This window comes from Equus caballus, chromosome 1, assembly GCF_041296265.1.
Source record: "Equus caballus isolate H_3958 breed thoroughbred chromosome 1, TB-T2T, whole genome shotgun sequence".
In the NCBI taxonomy this organism is placed as follows: domain Eukaryota; kingdom Metazoa; phylum Chordata; class Mammalia; order Perissodactyla; family Equidae; genus Equus; species Equus caballus.
Window position 1 is genome coordinate 129,324,767 of NC_091684.1, and position 25,085 is coordinate 129,349,851.

Consider the following 25,085-nt stretch of genomic DNA (forward strand, 5'->3'; position numbering starts at 1 on the left):
CCACCCCCACACCAAAAGACCTGAATAAACACTAACATAGTTTCTGACAGCTCAAGGCTGCATTCCTAGAGAGAACCCAACTCCCTCCTTTTTTTTTTTTTTTTTTTTTTGGTGAGGAAGATTGGCCGTGAGCTAACATCTGTTGCCAATCTTCCTCTTTTTGCTTGAGGAAGATTAGCTCTGAGCTAACATCTGTGCCACTCTTCCTCTATTTTTTTTTTGTATTTAGGATGCTGCCACAGCATGGCTTGATGAGCAGTGTGTAGATCCGTGCCTGGGATCCAAACCCACAAACCCTGGACCAGAAGCAGAGCATGTGAACTTAACTGCTACACCACTGGGCCGGCCCCACCTATTCTCCCTTTAAAATGCCCAGTCACCTCTGCACAAATGCAAGTTGAGTTTGTGAACTCTTTTCCCTGTTGTAATGGTTGTTACTGAGTAAAGTCTACCCTTACCACTTTAACTAGTGTTTGGCTTTATGTTTGACACCACCCAGAACCTGTGAATGCAACCTTTTTTGGAAATGAGATCTTTGTACGTATAATCTCATTGAGATGAGGTCATACTGAGTTAAAGGGGACCCTAATCCAATGACTGGTGTCCTTATAAGAAGAGGGAAATAAGGTGCAGAGACAGACACACAAGGAGAATGCCGTGTTGTAACAGAGGCAGAGAGTGGAGTTAGGCTGCCACAAGCCAAGGAATGCGACTAGCAACCACAGAAGCTAAGAGAGAGGCATGGGACAGATTCTCCCCCAGAAACTCAGGAAGGAACCAGTGTTCCCCGCAGCTTGATTTTGGACTCCTTGCCTCCAGAATTGGGAGAGTATAAATTTCTATTGCTTTAAGACACCCAGTTTGTGGTACTTTGTTATGACGGCCCTAGGAAACTAATTCTGGGAGAAACAGGTTTTGTTAGCACCATATCCACCGGCACCTAGCACAGTGTTGGACAGAGAGTAGATGCTCAATAAATATTTGTTGAATGAATTAGTGACTTGCTCCTACTCATCCTGGACTGAAGCAAACATAATAATATCTTCCTGGCTTGGAAAAACACTTATTGGCAGTATTGTAGAAATTCAAGATATTATCCTTTGTAATAAACACCTACTGGGGCAACAGCACTCTCCAATCAAGTCAATGAGGTGGCATAGTGATTGCCATTTCACAGGGAAGTCAACAGAGAGCCAGAGAGGGGCCCCAGGTCACAGCCCCTGTAAGGGGAAGCGCTACAAATGGGAACCCCAGTGTGTGTCACACTGACCTCAAGCTTGTCGCTCATTCCACTCAGCTGTCAATGCAGAAAATAGGCTGGTTCCTGCTGAAACTAGTTCTTTTGCTTTTCAGCTTTGACCTGGGCCCAGGTGCTGATCCTGAGGTCAGACCTGTCTCAGGAGAGAGGGTGCCAGGTAGGTCCTTGTCTCAGCTGTTACTGAGAGCTCCATTCAGCTCAGCGAGTCTCCAGATCCTGGCATCTCCCCTCCCTGGCTCCTTTCAAGCAGTTCTCAAACTTTAGCTGTGCACGTGAATCACCTGGAGGTTCTGTTGAAATGCAGATTCTGACTCAGCAGGACCCAAGTGGGGTCTAAGTTTCTAATGTCTAACAAGCTCCCAGGTGATGTGGATGCTGCTGGCCCACCTGCTATATTTTATCCAGGGCAGTGGAGGTGGGAGTGGGAGTGGGGTGGGGTGAGCAGAGAGAAGGGAAATGGGGGCATTGAGGTCTGGGAGGCTGTGGTATGACATCTCTTGGGGAAAGCAGCTCATCCTCACTTTATCTCTTTTGTGCTCTCCTTGTTTTTCTCTTCTACTCTTGTAAATTGTCATTAGAAACCTCTCTTAATCTCTCTCTCTCTCTCCCATCAATCCTATAGAGAGAGTTAGCTGAGAATCAGGACATCTGCATTCTTGTCCTTCCCAGGGGAGTCCACCCCCTAATCAGGACCACAGGATGCTGGAAGGCAAGCTCCCTCCCCCTCCCGGGAGCCCATGACTCTCACTCCAGGTGCCCGTGCCAGGGTGGGAGCCAGGGTACGATGAATCTGCAGTTGCTCCCCAGCATGCCCATCCTCGGAGTGGGGAGCAGGTGGCATGTGGGGAGAGCTGTAGAAAGGCCCTTCCTACTTCCCAGAACTCTGGCCTGGCCCCCAGGGCACAGGAGTTAATGAAGATGGAGGGATGGCCTCCTCCTAATGGGCCTTTCAAGGCCTGGCCAGGAGCCCACTGGACATACTGCCTTTGACCTTGGTTCCTGGTAAATATGCTCTAATGTGAGGTGTCTGAGTCAGAGAGGGAACAATATCTCTGAATGGGAAGTTATCGTCGAGTTAATTTATAAATTTAGAATCAAAATCCTAAAGGAATTGCTTGGGAGGAGAGTGGTAGGGAACTTGATAAATTAATTCTAAACAACACTGGTAAATGAGAGAGAATAGTCAAATAAGTACTGAAAGAAAAAAATAACGTAAGGGGCTATGATATATACTAATGTAATGTAATAGAGAGCCCTGAAGACCCAGCTGTACTTTATTTTATTTTATTTTATTTTTTGAGGAAGATTAGCCCTGAACTAATATCTGCTGCCAATCCTCCTCTTTTTGCTGAGGAAGACTGGCCCTGAGCTAACATCCGTGCCCATCTTCCTCTACTTTATACATGGGACACCTACCACAGCATGGCTTGCCAAGCGGTTCCATGTCCGCACCTGGGATCTGAACTGGCAAACCTTGGGCCGCCAAAGCGCAACGTGTGCACTTAACCACTGTGCCACCTGCCCGGCCCCCCGAAGTGTACTTTAAATATTCAGAATATGACAAATGTGGCATTTCAAAATGGGTAGGAAATGAATAAATATGGCTTAGAAAATTAAGAATTTGATCTTTCCCCAAACCGCATACTAACGTAAATTTCAAATGGGATAAAGAATTAAATATAATAAATGATACCAAAAAGATAATAGAGGAAAATATTTATATAATGTCCATGTGGGGAAAGCCATTCTAAGTTTAATATCAAAAGTAGAAACCATAAGGGAAAGATTGAAAAATATGACAGCAAAAAGATTTTGTGCATCAAAAAAATCATAAAATTAATAGGCAAAGGATAAATTAGGACAATTCAATATATATCTGAAAAAGTGTTGATATCATTACAAATCAATAGGAAAAAGACACCACCCCAGTAGGAACAGGCACGGAGCATAACAGACATCTGATTTAAAACTAAGTGTAAATGACCAGTAAACATGTGAAGCCATTTGTAACAATAATAGTAACAAAAGAAATGCAACTTTGGGGCAGACCCAGTGGCGTATTGAAGTTCGAGGGCTCTACTTCGGTGGCCTGGGGTTCCCCGGCTGTGATCTCAGGTGTGGACTTATCAGGCCATGCTGTGGCAGGTGTCCCACATATAAAGTAGAGGAAGATGGGCACGGGTGTTAGCTCAGGGCCAATCTTCCTCAGCAAAAAGAGGAGGATTGGCAGTGGATGTTAGCTCAGGGCTAATCTTCCTAAAAAAAAGAAAAGAAAAGAAAAGAAAAGTAATGCAACTTAAACCACAAGGTACCTCTTTTTGCGGCTGAACTGGCATAGATCAGAAAGATATTTTTTAAGTAACAGCCAGACAGGGGAAGAGTTTGAATAAACAGACACTCACATTCTGCTGCTGGGGCTGTAAATTGGTTCCACTGTGCTGTAGGGTGAAAGCCCTAAAAACTTTCCGTTTGCACCAGAAATTCCATTTCTAGAAATTGATCCTAAAGAAATAATCAGATGTGCAAAATGAATGCATAAATATGTATGCATTGCAGTGGCACTCATGCATGGAAAGTAGAAACTGCCTAAATGTGCATCCACCAGTCTGAGCACCTCTCCTCCAGCTCACCCCATCAGTCACCAGTCCTCCATCCCAGCTTTTAGGACAAGGGTACCTGTGATTTTGTCTAAGGGATAGGTTGCTAGCCTTTCTCTGGTTTGAGCCTCACAGCACCCCCTTGTGGTTTGCAGGGCCAGGCCGGATTTCGCTTCTTCCAGGGGACCTGGATGTCCCACCAAGTACCAGAGTGGAGAGGTAGCTGCTGAGGGTTTAACTTGTGCTTTGTTTCTTGGTCCTGGTGTCCAGAAGGAATAGAAAGCATTTCCTTTCTCCCTAGGGACCTGCTTTGGTTTCTAAGACCTGGCTTCTTACTGCTCTTGGGCCCTCAGAGCCCCGTGTGGTCTGCCCAACCCCTTACCCACCACAACACCTAGGAAGCTTCTTGGTAGTCCAGGCTCACAGGCCTTCTTTCAGCTCCTCAAGCTCATCATGCTCCCTCTGGCCACACTGTCTTTGCAGATGCTGTTCCGCTTGCCCCAAACATTCCTCCCTCCCTCTCCTGCCTGATTACTTCTGGCCTCAGATGTCCCTGTCTCAGAGACCCTTCTCTGGCCTAAGTTTCCATAGCCTTCTTTGTGATGTGTATTCTCGTTGCAATTTTACATTAATTTGTGCAACTGCTTGGTTTCTGTCTCTCTGTCTCCCAAGACTCTCAGCACCATGTGGCAGGACTGTGTCTCTTACAGCCCCGGTATCACGTGGTACATGACATACAGTAGGGCCTCCACATGGCCAGCCCATGCCCTTGGGAAATTCTCTTTGATTCTTTCTTTGATAACTCCTTTGCCTTTGTTTTTCTCTTTCCTCTTTCCAGAATGCCAACTGTTTGGATGTTGAACTTCTTGAATTATTTCTTTAAGTAGCCTCTTTCCTCTCATATATTTTTCTTTTTGACGTTTTGTTCCACATTCTGGAGATTTCACCAAGTTTATTTTCCAAACCATCTATTGCAAGTTTTATTATGGCAAGCATGTTTTAAATTTTCAAAAGTTATTTCTTGGGGCCGGCCCCGTGGCCGAGTGGTTAAGTTCACATGATCTGCTTCAGTGGCCCAGGGTTTTGCTGGTTTGGATCCTGGGCGCAGAACTGGCGCTTCTCATCAGGCCATACTGAGGCGGCGTCCCACATGCCACAACTAGAAGGACCCACAACTGAAACATACAGTCACATGCTGGGGGGCTTTGAAGAGAAGAAGGAAAAACAAATTTTTTTTTAAAAGTTATTTCTTTTATATTTGAATACCTGTGTCCATAACAACATTATTTACGATAGCCAAAAGGTAGAAACAGCCCAAGTATCCATGGATGGATGTGGTATATACACGCAAAGGAATATTTATTTTTATTAGCTTATAACATTATATAAATTTCAGGTGTACATCATTATATTTTGATTTCTGTGTAGACTACATTGTCTTTACCACCCAGAGTCTAATTGCCATCCATCACTGTACACGTGTGCCCTTTTACCCCTTTTGCCCTCCTCCGTCCCCCCTTCCCCTCTAGTAACCACCAATCTAATCTCTGTATCTATGTGTTTGTTTGCTGTTGTTTTTATCTTCCACATGACTGAAATCATACTATGTACTGGCTTTCTCCATCTGACTGACTGCTTAGCATAATGCCCTTGTGGTCCATTCATATTGTTGCAGATAGAAAGACTTCATCTTTTTTTATGGCTGAGTAGTATGCCATGGTATGTATATACCACATCTTTATCCATTCATGCATTGATGGGCACTTAGTTTGTTTCCATACACAATGCGACATTATTCAGCCTTAAAAAGGAAGGAAATTCTGACATACACCAAACGAATGAACCTTGAGGACATTATGCTAAGTGAAATAAACAGGTCACAAAAGGACAAATACTGTGTGATTCCTGTTACATGAGGTACCTAGAATAGTCCAGGTCATAGAGATAGAAAGTAGACTGGTGGTTGCCAGGGGCTGTGGGGAGGGAGGAGTGGGGAGTTTGTGTTTGATGGGTACACATGGTTACATTTTGCAAGATGAGAAACCTTCTGGAGAAGGATGGTGGTGATGGTCGCAGTACAATGTGAAAGTACCTAATGCCACTGAGCTGCATACACTTAGAAATGGTTAAAATGGTAAATTTTATATTATGTATATTTTACCTCAGTTTTAAAAATTATTTCTTTCTCTAACTGTTCCTTTTTTCTTAACATTCTGGGTTTTTTTTTTTTTTTTTTTTTTTTGCTGGATAAGATTTGCCCTGAGCTATCATCTGTTGCCAATCTTCCTCTTTCTTTTATTTTCCCTCCCCAAAGCCCCAGTACATAGTTGTATATTCTAGATGTAAGTCCTTCTAGTTCTGTGTGAGCCACTGCCACAGCATGGTTACTGACAGATGAGTGGTGTGTTCTGCACCCGGGAACTGAATCCTGGGCTGCTGAAGTGGAGCATGTGGAACTTAACCGCTAGACCATCAGAGATAGCCCTGTTTTTTTCTTTTAAGATGCCTCATTTCCTGAGGATACAAATTTCCTTTCTTTCTTTTTAAAATTATCTTTTATTCTCTGAATTTGCTCTGAGGGCTTCTTTTGCTCTTTCTCCTTCATGTTGGAACCTTTTGCCTAATGTGTGGGGCTACCTGGCATCCTTTTGTCTTTAAACAGGCTGGCCTGGGGTTCTGTGCATGTGGGCAGAGCTCAGCATGAATAGACGGAGAACCAGATATTACACCAGGAGGCCCCTAAGTGCTAGAATAAGGATGGCTTATTCAGGAGTGCTGATAACCACACTAGCAGTGCCCACTCTCACCAGGCAGTTTATTCAGTTATCATTAGAGAAGAAGCTCTGATTTTCTTCCTTGGGGTAAGTGCCCAGTACATTCACGACTCAGGGGAAGCGGCATTAACTGTCCAAACTTAGAGCTTCATTGCTCTGCCTATTCCAGCCCCGCTTCTCACTCTGCCCTCTGTGATACCTGCCCTAAGCCTCCAGGCTCTCTGAGGGTCCCGTGGCAGACAGGTGAGCCCCCTTGGCTCCAGTCCCTCTGCATGTTTTCTGGGCTTCTGCTCTCTGTATTCCATCCCAAAGGTCTCTACCTCCTTCCTATCTTCCAGAACTGTTTTGAGATCACTTGTCTACTACTGGCCCCTTTCCGTCCTCTTTGCTGTTGTGGATTTAGAACTTTTGGTCACTGATCCATCACTTGAATGAGGGAGAGGATATAAAGGGTGGTCTGTTGTGCCAGGGTTCATCAGGAATGAGATGAGAGGGCCAGGGCCTCACAGCAACCTGGGGCTTGCCTTCCTTCCTGAGGGAAGGATGGTGGCCCTTGGCCTCTCAGAGGTGGCTGTCAGGAGACCAGCTGTGGGTGGGGGTGAAGATCTGAGGCTCCCTGGCCCATTGTCAAGACCAGGGGCAGCCTTAAAGAAGCCAGGCCTAGGCCAGTTCTGGCAGGTTCAAACACAGGACAGATTTCACTACATTCCCTCAGCCTCCTGCCAGTGCTCACACTGGGAAGAAATCAAGTGACCTCAATGGCACAAGTGCCGGTCATCTCCTCCTCCCATCCTCAGCTTATTTTCAGGTCACTTCTTCCTTTTCCCAGCCTTGGACCAGATCCTAATGGAGCCCTCTTCCCTCAAGCTGCTTTCCTGAGTCCCTGAGGCTTCCCCGTCCCCAGGATGCAGGGCCCAGGACATCATCCTGCTCCACCACCACGGCAGTTCTAGGAGGCTAGAAGGAGGAGGGGGAGTTCTGAAGACCTCCTGGGGGATTCGGGTCCTGCAAAGGCTGTGGTGCCGGGAGACCCAGACAACTCTGGGATTTGGGCCCTCAGGCTGCAACCCTAAAGGCATCTCCCTCTCTCCGTGGCTTGAGGCCAAGCAGCACTTTTGGGACTGTCTCCACAACTCCTGATTCAAGCTCCTGGGGTTTGCCATGGTGCTAAGCTGGGTGGGCCACCCTGGCAGATGGGGGGCGTCTGTGTGGAAGCTGAGGCTCCACAACTACACGTGGAGGTTCCTTGTAGCTCATGAATTCATGAATCCAGCCGAATGCCAGGATACGTGGACTTGGCCCGACACAGAACTTGCCCCTCATTAGGCCCCACCCCTCTGAGAGATTGGTGAGTGAGCATGCTTAGGGGTGGGGAACCCACTCAGGAGTGTCTATTTCCCCAGTCAGATGGAGAAGGCTCCAGCTTGGAGAATAGGCCCCCAGACTGAGGGTTATATGACTGAATCCTGCTCTCCATTGCCTTGCTGCGTGATCTTGAACAAGTGGCCTCCAGCCTCTGGGCCTCAGTGTTGGACTTGATCATCCCTAAGGACTGATGCCGGTATCATTTTGAGTCTGGACAGGGTGCAGCTCTGGACACAGTCTGGACCTTGCATCTCCAGGCATAAGAAAGGTGGCTGCCTCCTACTTAGCTAGTCCCTCCCCAGGAGACCACAGCTATCAAACTGCCATCTCAGCAGAGGTGGCTGCCCTAGCTGAGCTCCCAGGAGGATGGTGGGAGAGTGGAGAGAAGAGGGGTGATTCTTACCAGAGTCATAAAACCTTAGGGGATCCCAGTCTTTGATTCCCCCAGAAGCAGACTGGAGCCAGTGACCATGGGATACTCAGGTCTATGGCAATTTGGGCATTGACAGCATCTCTGAGCTTGCTTCTCTGGGCTCCGTAGAATATGACTAAACTCTGCAGGCCAACAGGTGGGGGGCACAATCTGCTCTCTGAACAGTCAGCAGATAAATGCAAGGTGTCTGTGGCACCCAGAGCGCTCCAAATACTTAATACTTATCAGCGTCCACTGCAGCTGACACAGAGGCGCACTGAGGGAGAGGTGTGTGCTACTCCAAGGAGAAAATGAGGGTAATTGAAATTAACTTGGCTCCTGCTGTTTTTTCCTCCTCCTCCTAATCACCGGGAAATCTGCTGCTGGCTGGGCGGGAGGGCCTGCGGGCCGATGCCCCCGGAGTCCAGGGCTCAATTAAGCTGTGGCAAATTGGATTTCTGGCCGTGAGGCCGCGGAGGCTGGGGTTGGCATTGAGGCATGAGCTGCCAAATGCTATTAGGCCAAGGGCTGGCCAGATGGACCCAGCAGCTAATTCAATCTGGCTTCCCAGAAACAAGACTTGGAAGGCCGAGCTGTGGGCCTGGAGAGCTGTGACTCTGGTCGAGAGGGCAGGGTCCTGTCTGGGGCTGGGCCCTTCTGTGGCCCACCCCAGGGAGTTCTGTGCCTGGCACCTGACCTCTGCCAGCCAGCTGGGCATTAACAATCCTGACAGCCAGTGATGGTGGCAGTTTAGTGCCAGGGAAAAAGCCCAGCCTGGGCATCCAGGGTCCAGGCCTCTGGTCCCCACACAGTTGTCAGCTTTTCTAGGAGTGGATTTGAGTGAGTTCTGTCTCTGTCTCCCCCCTTTCCCCTCTCTCTCTCTAGCACTAACATTCTTGCTTCTATGACTGTCATCGTCTATTAGAAAAAACAGAGTCAGAAAAAAAAATACCACGACTAGAGGGACCCACAACTAAGATATACAACTATGTACGGGGGGGTTTGGGGAGATAAAGCAGAAAAAAAGAAAAAACAGAGTCAGGAAACTCATATAATGGGAAAGAAAGAGGGAGACAACAGGGAGATAAAGATAAAGTAAGAGAGAGTCAGAGAGTGATGGCGAGAAAGAGAGAGAAACACCAGAGAGAGAAACAGATAGGGAGAGACATATAGACAGAGCAAGACAGTGAGAAAGAGATACAGACAGACTTAGGGAACCTGAAAGAAAGAGACAGAAAGAGAGACAGAGAAAGAAAGAGGGGCTGAAGCCAAAATTTCACTACAAAATAGCATCTGCAAAATGAGCTTTCTAAGGGGTAGAGGGCAGAGGAGAGACTCAGACAGACAGAAGTACATGCATGTACACACACACAGACACACATACATGAAAGAGAGAGAGAAAGAAAAGAAAAAGAGCCCATGAGAGGTAGACACACAGAGACAGAAGGAGGCAGGTCAGAGAGACCAAGAAAGGACTGACACAGACAGCAAGGACTCCCTGGAGGAGGCGAGATTGGGTCTAGAAGGCTGGGTGGAATCCAACCACAGTGACTTTTTTTTCTTTTTTGGAATCAAGAGGTATTCTTAACCTAGGCTTAAAAGCTAGTTCCCAAATGGTCAAAGAAGGGTCACGCTTCCTCATTCTTAAATAAGTGGGAACCTTGGATTTTCCTCCCTGTTTCTTCTTGGTTGCTTTCTGCCATCCCAGGAAGAAATTCCAGGTTTTGACTGGCTCCAGCAGCCTGAGCGGTCTGAGAGTCGCCTCAGCTGAGGCAGCCACACAATCTCCCCAGTCCTGACAGAGATTCCCAGTGCCAGCTCTTTCTGGCCTCAGCTCCCCAAGCTGTTAGAGCTGTGATGGACAGGCTGGGCAAGGATCCCACAGGTGTGCCTGTGGTCCTGATTGATCAGGCCCAGCCAGAGCTGGTCCCAATTGGCATTAATCCTCCATCTGTTTCCTGCTGGCCCTTCAGCCTAGAGGTCACAGCCTAGAGGTGGGAGTCCCTGTGTCCTGCCCTACTCTCTAATACCCTGAGCTTGTCATGCATGAGCCCTACAGGCCTTTCCTCCCTGGGACTAGGCCCAGAAGGCCTGTAAAGACTCAGCTCACGTCCATCCAAAGACTCTGGCAGGCGTCCATCCCCACTCTAAAGGACCTGTTTCCCATTCTCTTGCCCCACCCAAACCCATACTGCTGCCCTCAGGTGTCCCTCGCCTGTACCCAGTCAGACGAGTGTCTCAGCTATCCAGGAACTCCTGAGGACAAGGGTGCAGAGCCTTGGCTTCCCGGCTGGACACAGCGAACGAGAGAATTGAGAACGGAGCAGCAGTTCTCAACCTGGGCTGCAAGGTGGAATCACCTGGGGAGCTTTAAGAGCCACCCATGCCTGGATCCTACCCTCAGAGTCTGCTGTAGCTGGCTGCAGTGTGGCCTGGACATCAGGGTTTTTAAAAGCTCCTAAGCGATCCTAATGTGTCCTCAAGCCACGGCTGGCTGAGCCAGGAAGAGTCCACTGCACACCTCACTTGACTGAGGCTCTGAGTGGCCAGGCCCCTGCCTGGGGTAATATGGCTGGAAGGGGCAGAGCAGAGCCTGCCAGAGTTCCTCCATCACCTTGCTTGGCTCCTCCCCCTCTCCAGCCCCTGGGGGTGCCGGGGGTTGGGGGAGATGGGCATAACCCGTCTGTCTCTTACCTTTTCCTAAGTCCCCTCTGGGTTTGGTCCTGGGGTTGAGTTCTGTGTTAACCTGTTCCAAGCAACAGCTCCTTTCTGACCCTCAGTCTTCTCATCTATAATTTGGAGATAACAGGACCCACCTCAAAGGGTTGGGCTGACAAATAAATGAGTTAATAGATGTTAAGGGCTTCGCATGGTGCCTGGCACTTGGTTAAGCCTTCAGTAAATGCTACCTATTAGCATTCCCATTGCTATCATTACCACAAAGAGTAAACAAACAACAGGGTTTGACTGGCATTTGGGGGAGTGGGGCAGCCCAGTGACATACATAGTGGGTTGAATGGTGGCTCCCCAAAAGATATGTCCACATCTTAACCCCCAGAACCTCTGAATGCGACCTTATTTGGAAAAAGGGGGTCTTTGTAAATATAATTAAGGATCTCCAGGTGAGCTCAATCTAGATTATCCAGGTGGGCCCTAAATCCAATGACAAGTGTCCTTATAAGAAACAGAAGAGGAGAAGACACAGAGAAGACCACGTGAAGATGGAAAGGGAGACTGAAGCGGCAAGCCAAGGAAGGCATGGAGCCACCAGGAGCTGGAATTCTTCAGAGGTGTGTTAGTAAAAACTCAGTCTTTCCTCCTCCTGTATCTTTCTTTCCTGTGTGTCACCTTTACTTTCACACGGAACACTTCACTCCTGATCATCAAATGTGTGGGCTTTTTTCCCACACCAAGCAATTCTTTGTGACACCAGCTGGGCGTCCTGCAATTTAACTCACTTCTGACAATGTCTACCTGGATATAGTGTCAGATCCCACAGGTTAAGGGCTCAGGCCCACAGGACTGTCCCCCTCCCCAACTTCAGATGCCAATCACGAGTAGCAGGTCCCCAGGTGACCCACAACTTCCTCCGTTGGACTCGTCTACAAATCAAAGGTTCCCATGACCTCCTCAGCCTTGGATTCGATTATTTGCTAGAGCCGCTAACAGAACTCAGGGAAACATTTACTTACCTTGACCAGTTTATGACAGGATATGATAAAGGATACAGATGAACAACCAGATGAAGAGACACTTGGGGGAAGTCTGGGAAGGTCCTGAGTATAGGAGCTTCTGTCGCTGCTGAGTTGGGGTGAGTCATCCTCTCAGTACGTGGATGCACAGGGCAAGGTATGTGGGAAGGGCATGGAATTTCCACGCCCTGTCCAGGCATGCCCTCTCCCAGCACCTCCATGTGTTCACCAACCCAGAAGCTCTCCAAAACCTGTACTGTTGGGATTTTTATGGAGACTTCATCACATAGACACAATCCATCATTAACTCCATTTCCAGCCCTTCTCCCTTCTCAAGAGAATAGGGAGCAGGGCTGAAAACCCCAAGATCAAATCATGGCTTGGTCTTCCTGGAGACCGGCTCCCATCCAGGAGCCATCTAGGAGCCCACCCAGAGTCATCTCATTAGAACAAAGGCACTGGGGCCGGCCCAATGGCACAGTGGTTAAGTTTGCACATTCCGCTTCGGCAGCCCAGGGTTCGCTGGTTTGGATCCCCGGTGCGAACATGGCACCACTCGGCAAGCCATGCTGTGATAGGCGTCCCACATATAAAGTAGAGGAAGATGGGCACGGATGTTAGCTCAGGGCCAGTCTTCCTCAGCAAAAAGAGGAGGATTGGCAGCAGATGTTAGCCCAGGGCTAATCTTCCTCAAAAAAAAAAAAATAAATAAATAAATAATTAAATTAAAAAAAAAAAAGAACAAGGCACTCCTATCACCCAGGAAATTACAAGGGTTTCAGGAACTGGGGTCAAAGACCAAATACTAGAACAAAAGATGCTCCTAGTGCTCTTATCACTTAGGAATTTACAAGGGTTTCAGGAACCTTGTGTCAGGAGCTGAGGGCAGAGACCAATACATATTTTTTCTATTATCTCACAGAAGGAAATATAGACACCTTGATTCCAGACTTCTGACCTCTAGAACTATGAGCAAATGTTTCGTGTTTGAGGACCCCCTTTTGTTGTAGCTTGTTACAGCAGCCACAGAAAACTAATACGCCATCTCCAGAACTAAGTGTTGCTGGCTAAACAATCCCTTGACCTTGACTCCTGCCCCACTAGAGACACCTTAGGGAAGTGGAGGGGCAGCGACTCGGCACTGCCTTGAATTGGTGCTGCAAGGGGGCTCGTGCCTGAGGTCCCTTGGGGGGCCTGGCACTGAAGGAGTTCCCTCCCCTCTCTGGGCCTCAGACCCCCACTCCACCCACCCCCAACCAGGCGTTGTGTGTGTCTCTGAGTCTCAGGGAGAAAACGCCTCTGGGTGGTCAGTTCCTGTGAGGCCAGGCCTTGGCAAAGCCAATAGCAGCCCCAGGGGTGAAGCGGACGCCCAGCCTCCCTGTTCCTGCACTACCCAGGACTTCGGGGCCTGGACCTCCGAAGCTGATGGCTGATGTGGAAGAATTAAACTTCGCACACACTATGTCCTCCTCTCCACAAATGGAATTGAAGAAAATGACATCTAAGGGAGTCCTTTCTATGGGGTATTTTCAAAGCTTCCCTGAGGTTGGCTCTGGAGGTGACCAGAGGCCTCTGCCCGCCTTGGAGCCCCCTCCCACCTCCAGTGGGTGCCGCCAGCCCCCAGCCCTAGGGGAGGGGGTCAGAGCCCCCACACCAGGTTGAGTAACAGCCTCCTGCCAGAGGACTGACTGTGTGCAGGACACGGTCTGGGCACTGTGGGGAGTTCAGTGAGGGGACTAAAAAAGAGAAGCACATCTCCCCCAGACACACACTCACACACACACTCTCACACACACGCACACTCACACACACGCACACATGCGCACACTCACGCGCGCGCGCGCGCACACACACACACACACACACACACACACACAGATTTACCATTTAAATGAGTTGACTAAACCTGTGGGTGAATGGTCTGATGTGAAAAGCTTTACAGAAAGCAGGTAAATGTGAGCAAATCTTCATGGCCCTAGTGTTTTTCTGATAAGAGAGGTGAAAACATAGAAAGTGGGCTGGGTGAGAAAGGAGGGGGCAGGCTGGAAGCAGTGCTTTCAAGGAGGGGAGGGACAATGCTTGGTGGCGAAGAGAGAGAGGGTGTGGCTGGCAAGTACAGTGGCCAGTGGGGGTAGTGGGGGTAGTGGGAGTAGAGGGTGGCCTGGAGCCCCCAGCCTGCCCCATGGTCTGGCACCTCCCTCAGAGCTGTGAGAAAGGCTTTGCTTTTTCTCATTTACTCTGCGATGAGCTAGTAGCCATAGTTGGGTAAGCCAGCTGTCAGGACTCACGCGCCCCTCCCCTGGTGTGAGCTGTGCTCCCTGCCCTGTTCCCGGATGGATTTTCAGGAGCAACTCCTTTCGTCATTTTGTTTTGAGCACATTATGCTTGAACAGACTCTTGGTCTTTCTGTAGCCCGAGTCGGTCCCCGTAGCTTGGGAGTGCTCCCAGGATGGGGAGAGAAGGAGAAACAGCAAAACAAACTCCTGGCCTTTCCTCACAACAAGTTTTATTTATTCGAGTCAAGCAGACTTTTAATTGTAGTAAAATACATACAACATAAAACTGACCATTTTAGCCATTTTAAAGCATCCAGTGCAGTGGCATGAAGTACAGTCGCAGTGTTGTGCAACCATCACCACTATCTAGTTCCAGAACATTCAGAAACCACATGCCCATGAAGCAGTGGTTCCCCATTCCCTCACATCCCCTAGGCACTGGCTACCACCATCTGCTTTCTGTCTCGATGGGTTTGCCTGTAAATCAAGAAGTTGATCTTTGAGTTCCACTTAAAATACAAACAACCATAAGAGAACCCACAATTTACATTTTCAATTTCGTTCATTTCAAAAACACCCAACCTCCACCCTCCTCCACAGCTTAGAAATTATGTAATCTCTTTGTGTTGAGGTGAAAACACTAGTCTGGAAGTCAGGAGACCTAGGTTCCAGCTCCTTCTGTCAGCAGTATGTGACCTTGTGAGAGTCCCTGACTCTGGGCTTCAACATCTCCATGATGAGGCATAGGAGCTGGACTCATCTAACAATCGCCAGGGCCCTCTGCAGCTCTGATCCTCTAGCACGGTAGTGGACGTCCACAGACCTGGCCGAGTGCAAGGTGGGACCTGGGGGCTGGATGCCAGAAGGAAGCCAAGAGTGGGGAGGGGGCACTGCTGAGGGCTCAGACCTGGCCTGCCTGGCCCATCATTTGGCCCTGAGCCAGCCCTGTCCACATCAGCTTCCTGGCTGGTCCAAAACCCCAGCAAGACTCCAAAGTTTGGACCTGCCAGGCCCCATTGTAAGGCCTGCTCAAGCGTGAGCTTCCTGGGGGCCTCCAGCAGTGGCCTTCCTGGGTGGGCTGAGGCAGGACAGGGCAGGGCAGCAGGAGAGGCCAGGGGGACATGGAGTCTCAGAGGTCAGGACACGGGTGGCTGTGGAGTGGGATATGGAGGTCCTCATTAAAGGCTCTCTGGGCCCCACTTGCCCCAGTGCTCATGGGAGCTGGGTCCTGAGATATTTCCAGGACTGGGCAGGGCTCAGCGCTGCCCATGTAAACAGGTGTGTCAGGGAAGAAAATTATAACCAAATATTTGTAGTCGCCTCTCCCCCCCCTTCTCTAAAGAGAGAGTCCCTTGTTTGTGGGCTCTCAGCCTCCTGGAAATTATTGTGCAATGAAGGGAGAAAGGCTGAGATGCAGAGTTGGAGAAGCTGAGAGAGGCCGAATTGATCCATTTGAGGAAAGATGGGAAAGCCCTGGGGGAGGGGGGCTGCTCTGGGAAATCAAGGAAGCTCCCCAGGGGGCCGAGAAGGGGAGGGCAGAGTAAAGAAAGACAGGGCACAGCTTAGGATTTTGCAGGGAGCAAGAGAAAAGAGGAACGGAGGTTTGGGCAACTACTGGAAGGACTGGGCTTGTGGAGAGAAGGATTTGGGGAGATTTGGGCATGTTTTGTCATGTGATATGTTGCGTTAACCCTTCCTCTGCATCCCCAAGAAGCCACCGCTGACGACTGATGTTACGCTTCAGTGCTTTTGCAGTGAGATTCGTGTATTTTTATAAAAAATAATGCATTGGCCCGGCTCCATTTGAATTATTCAGGGGCAGGCATATTTAGCAGGTTTGTTCAGTGTTGCATTAGCTAAATATTGGGTTTCCTGTTTTGTGGGTTGCCTTAACCACTTTGTAAGCCCTTCTGCAGTGGGAGGCACCTCAGAAACCACTTGTTTGGACTGCAGCTCTGTCTCCCCCAGCCCTGGGGTCTTCTGAATGGGTGGCCCCATTCAAAGAGAAAATTTAAATTGGGTTCTGACCTGCCAGCTGGGGCAGCCGGTGATCAACAGAGGCTCTCCTCTCACCCCTCCCAGGTCCCTCACACTCCCTCAGATTCCCCACTGGCTGGGTTCCTGCCTCTTCTCCCATCTCTCTTGCACCCACTGGAAAGTGGGCATAAACATTTTAGGCCTCTGTGACAACTGCAGGATTCTAACCAGGGCCAGAGCTACCAGGCCCAGTGGAGGTTGATGCACCTGGCACAAAAAGCCCCTCCATAGGGAAGGTTCCAGCAATGGGGCAGCAACCCTGGGAGAGTGTAACTGTGTGTCCACTCCTCCAGCTCTGGCCCCAGCCAATGGCAGCCTCTTGGGGAGCTGGATGGAGGTGTGGGTCCTTGGTCTGGTCCAAGCCCAGCCTCAGAGTCTAGGTATCTGCTTCTCCTTCTTCCCCATTACCTCTCTGTGGCCTCTGACCTATCTGTGAAATGGGGGCTGCTGCGGAGGTCAGAGAGAATGGTTGCTCCCTCCATAGGACCTTGATTCCTAGTCCAGGACTCAGGTGCACAAGAAATACCACTGGCCTTTGTCTTCTTTTTTTTGAGGAAGATTAGCCCTGAGCTAACATCCACCGCCAATCCTCCTCTTTTTGCTGAGAAAGACTGGCCCTGAGCTAACATCAGTGCCCATCTTCCTCCATTTTCTATGTGGGACGCCTGCCACAGCATGGCTTCATAAGTGATGCGTAGGTCTGGGCTGGGGATCAACCCGGGGAAACCCGGAGGCCAAAGTGGGAGTGCGGAACTTAACCGCCCACCATGCCACAGAGCCGGCCCTGCCTTTATCTTCTTAAATGCAACCTTTGAGTTTCTAAAACAACATCTCCTTTCCTGGGCAGTCAGCTGTGCATCTGTTCTGTGGTCTTATGCAAAGTCGGGGGTTTGGGTATCAGGGGACCTCTTGTCCTCAGTCATCCTTCACCCAGGTTGCCACTGAGACATCCATCTTTTCTGTCCACCATTTCTATTCTGTGGTGGCCCATGGTGGCCCTAGACATGCCAGGGAGCTGATCCTTCTGATGATGGTGGTGGCAGGAAATGGTTGCAAGAGGGTTAGGCACCCTCCCTCTGTCGTTCCCATGGCCCTGCTTCCACTCTGCCATATCCTTCCGCCAGGAGCAGTGAGGCCCAGAGCTAGCCCCCAGCTGGAAGGAGGGGGAAGGACAGCAGGAGAGAAAAACATGACTTAACATCTCAAAACTTGCTCCCATCACAAGTATCTATATGTCTGAATAAAAATGTTTCACTGAGCCATCCTTCCATCTCAGCAAGGCGGCCTAGGCCACAGGAGGGAGGGAAGAGATTTAGAAAGTGGTGAGTTCCTGGTGGGGAGGGAAGAAGGAGGAAGCTCTCAGAACCTGTCCGGATGGTGTACTTCCCATGCCGCCGTGGGGACACGTGTGTATGGCCCCTTCCATAATTACTTTTCATGCTTTGAAGCCGATTAGCTGAAAGCAGTAATGGGATTTCACAGTGGGGCTCCCTGGCCATCTGGCTCAGAGCTTCCTTGGGTGCACCCGGGATGGTGTTTGGGAAGCTCTAGGAGTGACAGATGTGTTTGGTGACATTCAGGAAATGATGCAGACCTGCTACTTCTGGGCGTGGGGCCGTGATTCACAACAGGCATGGGGAGGGAGGACGTACATGAATTAATGATCACAGGCATGTGTGCTGCCAGTCAATTTTGGACTCAAGGGCCTTTTAAATAAAACAGAACAGATGTGTTTCTGGAGGTTTCACCCACCCGGGGGGTACCTTGCACAGGGAGGTAGAGGAGAAACTGCATTGGACTTGGGGTCAGAAAAATGCAGAATGGAAGCTGCTCTGCCACTTGCTTGGGCAAATTACTCCTCCTTTCTGAACCGCAGGTTCCTGACTGTGAAACGGGTGTAAGACCACCTCTCCTGGTTGTGTGGATTAAATGAGATCCTGCATGTGAATACACCCGACCAGTGCCTGGTGCAAATGTAAATGTTTAGTATATGTTGGCCGTCCACTTTTCCTCCTCACTACCCTGGGCAAAATGAAAACCATTCTGAAATAGAGACACCAGCAAAGGGAGGCAGCAGCAGGATGAAGCCATCGCCCACTGACTCCACAGGGAGGCGCCCTGCAGGAGGCAGCGTGGAAACTGAGCCTGGAAGATGAGGAGGACTTTGGGAGGAAGAGAAAGGGGGAAGGCAGGCCCGGGGGCCAGAGTAGCCAAGCAAAGGCAGGAAATCATCTGGTTCAAGGAATGGGGCTCCTCATGCATTCTAAAGGCGAATAGAATGACAAGGGGTGGGCCTTGGGTCTCTGGTAAAGAATATGGATATATCACAGTAACTTGTTGGAGCACCCTACCCCCAGCACACGTGCTGTTGACTGCGCATGCTAGTCCTTGGTCTTGGCAGTGGAGGTTCAGAGGCAGCCCAGGCTAAATGCGGTGTGAGCTGGCTCAGGCCCCTCACCTCATCTCCCACGCTGGGTGCTCAGCTGGGCCCAGGATGAGGGGATCTCTGAAGGGTGGGAGTGACTATTCCACCTTCTCTGTCACACCCCAGGGCCTGGGCACTGTGGCTCTGCTCCTCTAGACTCTGTGCCCTTGCCCTGCCAGCATCTCTGTGCGAGCTGCAAAGAATGTCCCTCAGGTTCAGCCCATAATGCTCTGATAAAAAATTTTTTTTAAAAAACCCTGCCCTTTCAAACCTCGATTTCCATTAAACAAAACAAAAAAAAAAGCTATTTAAAGACAAATTTAATATTCTTTATTGGATCCAATGATTAAAAATGGAACTGGATTTTTGATTTTCATGTTCCCTGCTAAAGTGAGCTGTGTAAAGACAGCATGGGGTAGCCTTCAGACTACTCATGAGGCCCTGGCAAGGGTGGTTATTTAGGCTTTTACTGGTATTACTGGAAGAACAAGCTGTTCTCTGGGAAAAGGTAAAGGTCAACATTTGTAATTTGGGATTTCATTGAAGAGAGTACCTGAGGAATTACCACTAACTGGGCAACTGAGTCAGAGGATGATTAGATGTTGCACTGCAAACCTACTCTCTCCTTAGATTTTAGAATCCTCATACGACTATCATCATCCATTCAACAGCTCTTACTGAGCATCTCCTCGTGTGTCAAACATTGTGCCAGCCTCTGGTGACACAAATATGAAGAAGACAGGATCCCATGTGGATGAGCCTAGACCTTGGGGTACCTCAGGATACTGAGTGTAATCCCATCCATTTGCCACCTAGGCCTAAACCAGTCAGGGCATGGCATAGCCCCCAGTTACAATGACTGGTTTGGTACTTGACCTTAAATGTTATAATCAGAGCGAAACCCAGGACTTTCCTTCATTCAGCAAAGAAAAAGGAGCTTTCTTCTTCTGGATGATAAAGAAGGTAGATATGAGACCCAGAATAGCTGTAGTCATTTTGTAACTATGAGGGAAGCTGCATGGAAAAGGAAATTACACAGATGAGAGCAGAGCCCAGGGAATGCAAAGAGACAGATCCAGGGCCCTGATCAAACTCTACCTGAAGCCTGACCAATTGCCAGACTTTGCAGTTTCGCCAACCTACACATTCCTTCTATTTAAGCCAATTTGTAGACAAAAGAATTCTAACTTAAATAAGCACATATGATGTGCTTGCCATTGATATGGCTAATCTAATTTAGTCCTCACAAGAACCCTTTAATGTAGAAATTAGCAACTCCATTTTATAGATGAAAATACTGAAGCCAGTGGTTAAGTTACTTCCTGAGGATACCCCATTAGTAAATGAGGGAGCTTGGGTTCCAACCAAGAAGTTTGACTCCAAAACCTGTTTTTTCTGCAAAACAATGTTGACTGCTGTGTTGGCACAGGGAAAATGTCCTCAAATTCTTCTCTCTTTGGGATCCTTCTGACACTGTTTTTCTGGTTTTGTTTTGGAAGTAGAGAAAGGCCAAGTTTCTCAGCTGGATTGACAAAAAACAAAAGGGAAGCAGGCATCAGGAGGCAAGGCCCTGAGATTCAGCTCCCAGAGCTTCCCCCCAGAGCGTGGGGTAGGCTTCAGGAGGCGTGCGGTTGTGGAGCTAGAACCACAGTTAGCTAGATCTCAAGAGGTAGGAGTCCGTCTGGGAGCTGGGTAGAAAAACAGACATGAGAGCTCGGGAGACAAAATGGCTGCCCCTTGTCATGCACAGAGGTTTTCTGCAATCATAAACTGCCTCAGTTTTGCTTACAGAGCAGGCTTGACATTTCTATAGATTAATTCCAACTTGATATTTTGACCAAAAGAACTATTAACCCCTCTCCTCTGGGGGGGGAGGGGTGGCGAGGAAACAGCTTGTGGGGCCTGACTGGCAGGTCACTCCATCAAGCTGTTCCAGTCCCTTGTCTGGCTCAACATCTGGCTGGGTATGGACAGCTTCTCCACTATTCTGAGGAGTTACGGCCAACAGGAAGCTCAGTTCCTCTTTCCTGGGCTCATTTTTCATGCTGGCTGGTTTTGCAGGAGATGCGATCAAAGCTAAATCTCAATTTGTTGGGCAGGAGAGGCAGCTGGTGGCAGGCCTGCACTTGGGCTGTTAGATAAACCTCCACATGGCCTTTGGAAGCCAAATTCAAGATTTAAAAAGGAAGAGCTTTATTTTGTTAACAATTGCTTTACGATTCCCTTAATAAAATGCCTTCCCTTTGCACAGAGCTATGTACTTCCACTCTGTTGTTCATTGAATCCTCTCCCAAACTCTGCAAGGGGACAGACGTGTGTCATTATCCTCATTTCACTCTGAGGATATCAAAGCCCAGAGAGGTCAATTCGGTTGCCCTAGTTGCACAGCTGGTCAGTGGTCAAGTCAATGCTTTCAGCCCCTGACAACTAAGTACTCTTTCTACTACAGTATACCACACTGCTTCTTTCATGCAAATTTAGAGGGAAACTTAGAGAATCCACTGAGCTTACAATTTAACAACTTGCACCACCTGTTCCTTCCACTCCCAGCAGATTGGAACACACCCCCGCTGTCCCCTTGCCGCCCACCCCTTCTCCCTGTGCGGGCGCTAATCACTCTGTGCTCTCGGTGAACCCACCTCCCCACACAACTGTAAGCCGGTCTGGGTGGCATGGTGTGGAGTAGAGTTCCTCCACGGGGCACAACTGGCACTTGGGAGTGCATAATTCTTCGTTTCACAGGGCTGTCCTGCCCACTGCAGAACACTTAGCACTCCTGGATCCTGGCCAGTAGACTCCAGTAGTCCTCCCCATGCTTTAACATCCCCCCTTAAATACCCTTAGACATTTCCAAACCTCCCAGGGCAAGCATGGGGACTAGGTGGAGAAGGGGTGGGCAGTTCGACCCCTGGTTGAGAACACAGGTTTTGGAATAAGATGGCTGAAGATTCAAACCTTGCCTCTGCTCTCCCCAGCAGCGTGAACTTGGAGGCCTGGCTTCCTGATCTGGAAAATTTATCCCGGAGAGTAATCATGAAGATGAAATGAGCTAATGGACCAAATGCAGAAAGCTCTATGCCAGCATGAGTTATTTTTATTAAGTAACTAATAAGAACAACAAAGTGAAGTCCCGTCCCTTTGAGACTCGGCCTACAGTGTGCACAGTAAGCGTTAAATAAATATGACCTCCTCCTTCTGCATCCTCTGTGGCTACCTCACCTATCCTAGCAAAAATAATAACTGACATTTGTTGGCTGCTTGTTATGTGTAAGGCAATGAGCAAAATACGTGACACGTTACCCCATTTAATTCCCGCACAACCCTATGAAGTAGGTACAGTTATTGTCCCCATCTTACAAATGAGGGAACTGAGAGCCATAGAGCAGAGGCTGGCAAACGACAGCCAGTGGGCCAAGCCCGGCCGGCCTCTGCCTGTTCTTTGTGTAGCATAGCCACACCCATTCATTTACATGTTGTCAATAGCCGCTGCTCTCCCGGGGAGTAGTTGTCTGCAGCAGAGACTGTATATGGCCTGCAAAGCCTAAAATACTTACTATCATTAGACAACGAAATTGTCTAATGTATATTTTAAAATAGATTATGTCATATATTTATTTTTATTGTGGTAAAGTTCAGTGGCATTAAGGACATTCACAATGTTGTGCGACCATCACCACCGTCCGTCTCCAGAACTTTTTCATCTTCCCCAACTGACACTCTGCATCTGTGAAACACTAACTCCTCACCCACCTCCCCTCAGACCTGGAAACCATCATTCTATTTTCTGTTCCTATGAATTGGCCTATTCTAGGTACTTCTTTTAAGTGGAATATAATATTTGTCCTTTTGTGTCCGGTTTATTTTACTTGGCATAATGTTTTCGAGGCTCATCCATGTTATAGCATGTATCAGAATATTATTCCTGGGGGCTGGCCCCGTGGCCGAGTGGTTAAGTTCGCGTGCTCCACTGCAGGCGGCCCGGTGTTTCGTTGGTTCGAATCCTGGGCGCGGACATGGCACTGCTCATCAAACCACGCTGAGGCAGCGTCCCACGTGCCACAACGAGAAGGACCCACAATGAAGAATATACAACTATGTACTGGGGGGCTTTGGGGAGAAAAAGCAAAAAAAATAAAATCTTAAAAATAAAAAAGAATATCATTCCCTTTTAAGGCAAATATTATTCCATTGTATGTATTGTATTTGTTTTTGAATAGATAATAAATGCATAGAACATATAAAATTCAAACGATGTAAAAAGACATAGAGTGAAGAGAAATCTCTTCTATTCCTGGCCCCTCCAAGCCCCAGATCCCTCCCAAGAGACAACCACTGTTCCTGGATACTTCTGCATCTCTTCTGAGAGAGTCTATGCATATTCAGCATGTACATTTATATAATATTTGTAAATATATTTTCACACAAGTATTAGTAAACCAAGCACATTGTTCCTGCACCTTGCTGTATTCTTAACAATTTGCCTTGGAGAATGTTTCATATCATTATATTTAGGGCTGCCTCATTCTTTCTAACAACTGCGTATAATTCTGCTGTATGAGTGTATCATATTTTATTTATCTGGTCCCTATTAATGGACATTTGAGTTGGTTTTTTAATCTTTTTCAGTTTTGACAGCGCTGCAGTGAATGTCCTCGTAATATTTTTTAAAGTGAGTTCTTAAATCCAGTATACTAGAAGATGGAGGGAAGCATCTCTCCCATCCCCCCACCCTAGCCACATTTTTAGGGAAGATTATGCTATCAGGAGAACCATATTTGGCTAGGGGAGGCAGGAATGCCTGGATCCTACCCTAGTCTAACTGTTCTCTCACCCCCATATGGCCCCATGAGGGATGTAGAAAAAGGTGAGGACCACTTTATTCTTAGAGGGACTGACACCCCAAGGCCACGCTCTCTGGAGTACACCTAGGTGGGCTCTTGCTTCCTCCATCCCAGGGTTTCTCAACCTTGACACTGTCAACATTTTGGACTAGATAGTCCTTTGTTATGAAGGGCTGTCCTGTACATTGTAGGATATTTAGTGGCATCCCTGGCCTTTACCCCCTAGGTGCCAATAGCACCCTCTCCTGAGTTGTGACAACCAAAAATATCCAGACATGGCCAGATGTCCCAAGGTGAGACTCACCACTCTAACCCAACATGGACCTTAGAATTGCACCACCCTCAGCTGGCATATGGAGCAGGAGACTGAGGCACCAGGACAGCTCTGGCCCAGAATCAGAATGGAAGAGAGATGACCAGCCGCAGCTGACCAGGATCAGCCTGTCCTGTGAAGGGAGACCCACAGAGACAGAGGCACCCTTGAGCACCATGTCCAAGTGCAGAACCTTTTCATAGTAATGACCCCGCCCACTGGCAAATATGACCACATGGCACCTTGGAATCTGACCAAACATATTCACGACTCCTTGCAGGAAGGATGGGCTGGGAAGCTGGGGGAGATCTTGAGGCTAGAGTCCACACATGCACAGAGCAAACTTTGGTTAGTTAATCCAGTAGTCTGGCTCTCTGAGAGTTAGTGAATTTGAAAACCACATTTTCAAGTTTTAGAACACAGGAGCCCAAAACTTAGAAGGAACCTCAGAGTTCATCTGGTGAAATTTGTGCTCCCAGGTCTATGAGTTACATGGAGACTGTGTCTTACTTCTCCCTGAGTGGGCACTGCCTGGCCACAGTCCATTTAAGGGGCTATTGTGGACTGAATGAAGGAAGTTGGCAGGCAGCAAATCCCACCCCTCCCCCCGCCCCCAGTTGCCCTTCAGGGCCTCTGGATCTTCCTCCTGGAGCCCCAAGGGTCTTGGCTCAGGGTGATTTTTTTTTTTGGACATATTATATTAGTGTCAGGTGTGGGGGCCAGCCTCATGGCCGAGTGGTTAAGTTTGCGCGCTCCACTTCAGTGGTTCAGGGTTTCACAGGTTCGGATCTTGGGCACGGACATGGCACCTCTCATCAGGCCATGCTGAGACGGTATCCCACATGCCACAACTAGAAGGACCCACAACTAAAATATGCAACTATGTACTGGGGGGATTTGGGGAGAAAAAGCAGAAGGAAAAAAAAGAAGATTGGCAAAAGTTGTTAGCTCAGGTGCCAATCTTTAAAACAAAAGTTTCAGGTGTGCAACATCATGATTCAATATTTGTATATATTGCAAAATAATTACAATAAGTCTAGTTAACACCTGTCACCATACGCAGTTACAAAATTATTTTCTCCTGATGAGAACTTT

The 25,085-nt window shown here is 48.5% G+C and overlaps 2 long non-coding RNA genes across 2 annotated transcripts; one reads left to right on the plus strand and one right to left on the minus strand.

Annotated features, from left to right (window-relative positions):
* Window positions 1-2,998: 2,998 nt before the first annotated feature.
* On the minus strand, window positions 2,999-12,241 carry LOC138924338 (uncharacterized). Its single transcript, XR_011439356.1, has 3 exons — window positions 12,099-12,241; window positions 11,101-11,236; window positions 2,999-5,058 (listed from the first exon to the last, which is right to left on the minus strand). It is a non-coding gene; the product is annotated as an uncharacterized lncRNA (long non-coding RNA).
* A 2,758-nt stretch (window positions 12,242-14,999) lies between these two features.
* On the plus strand, window positions 15,000-23,019 carry LOC138924339 (uncharacterized). The gene is made up of 3 exons (XR_011439357.1): window positions 15,000-15,212; window positions 21,812-22,000; window positions 22,810-23,019. It is a non-coding gene; the product is annotated as an uncharacterized lncRNA (long non-coding RNA).
* Window positions 23,020-25,085: the final 2,066 nt, after the last annotated feature.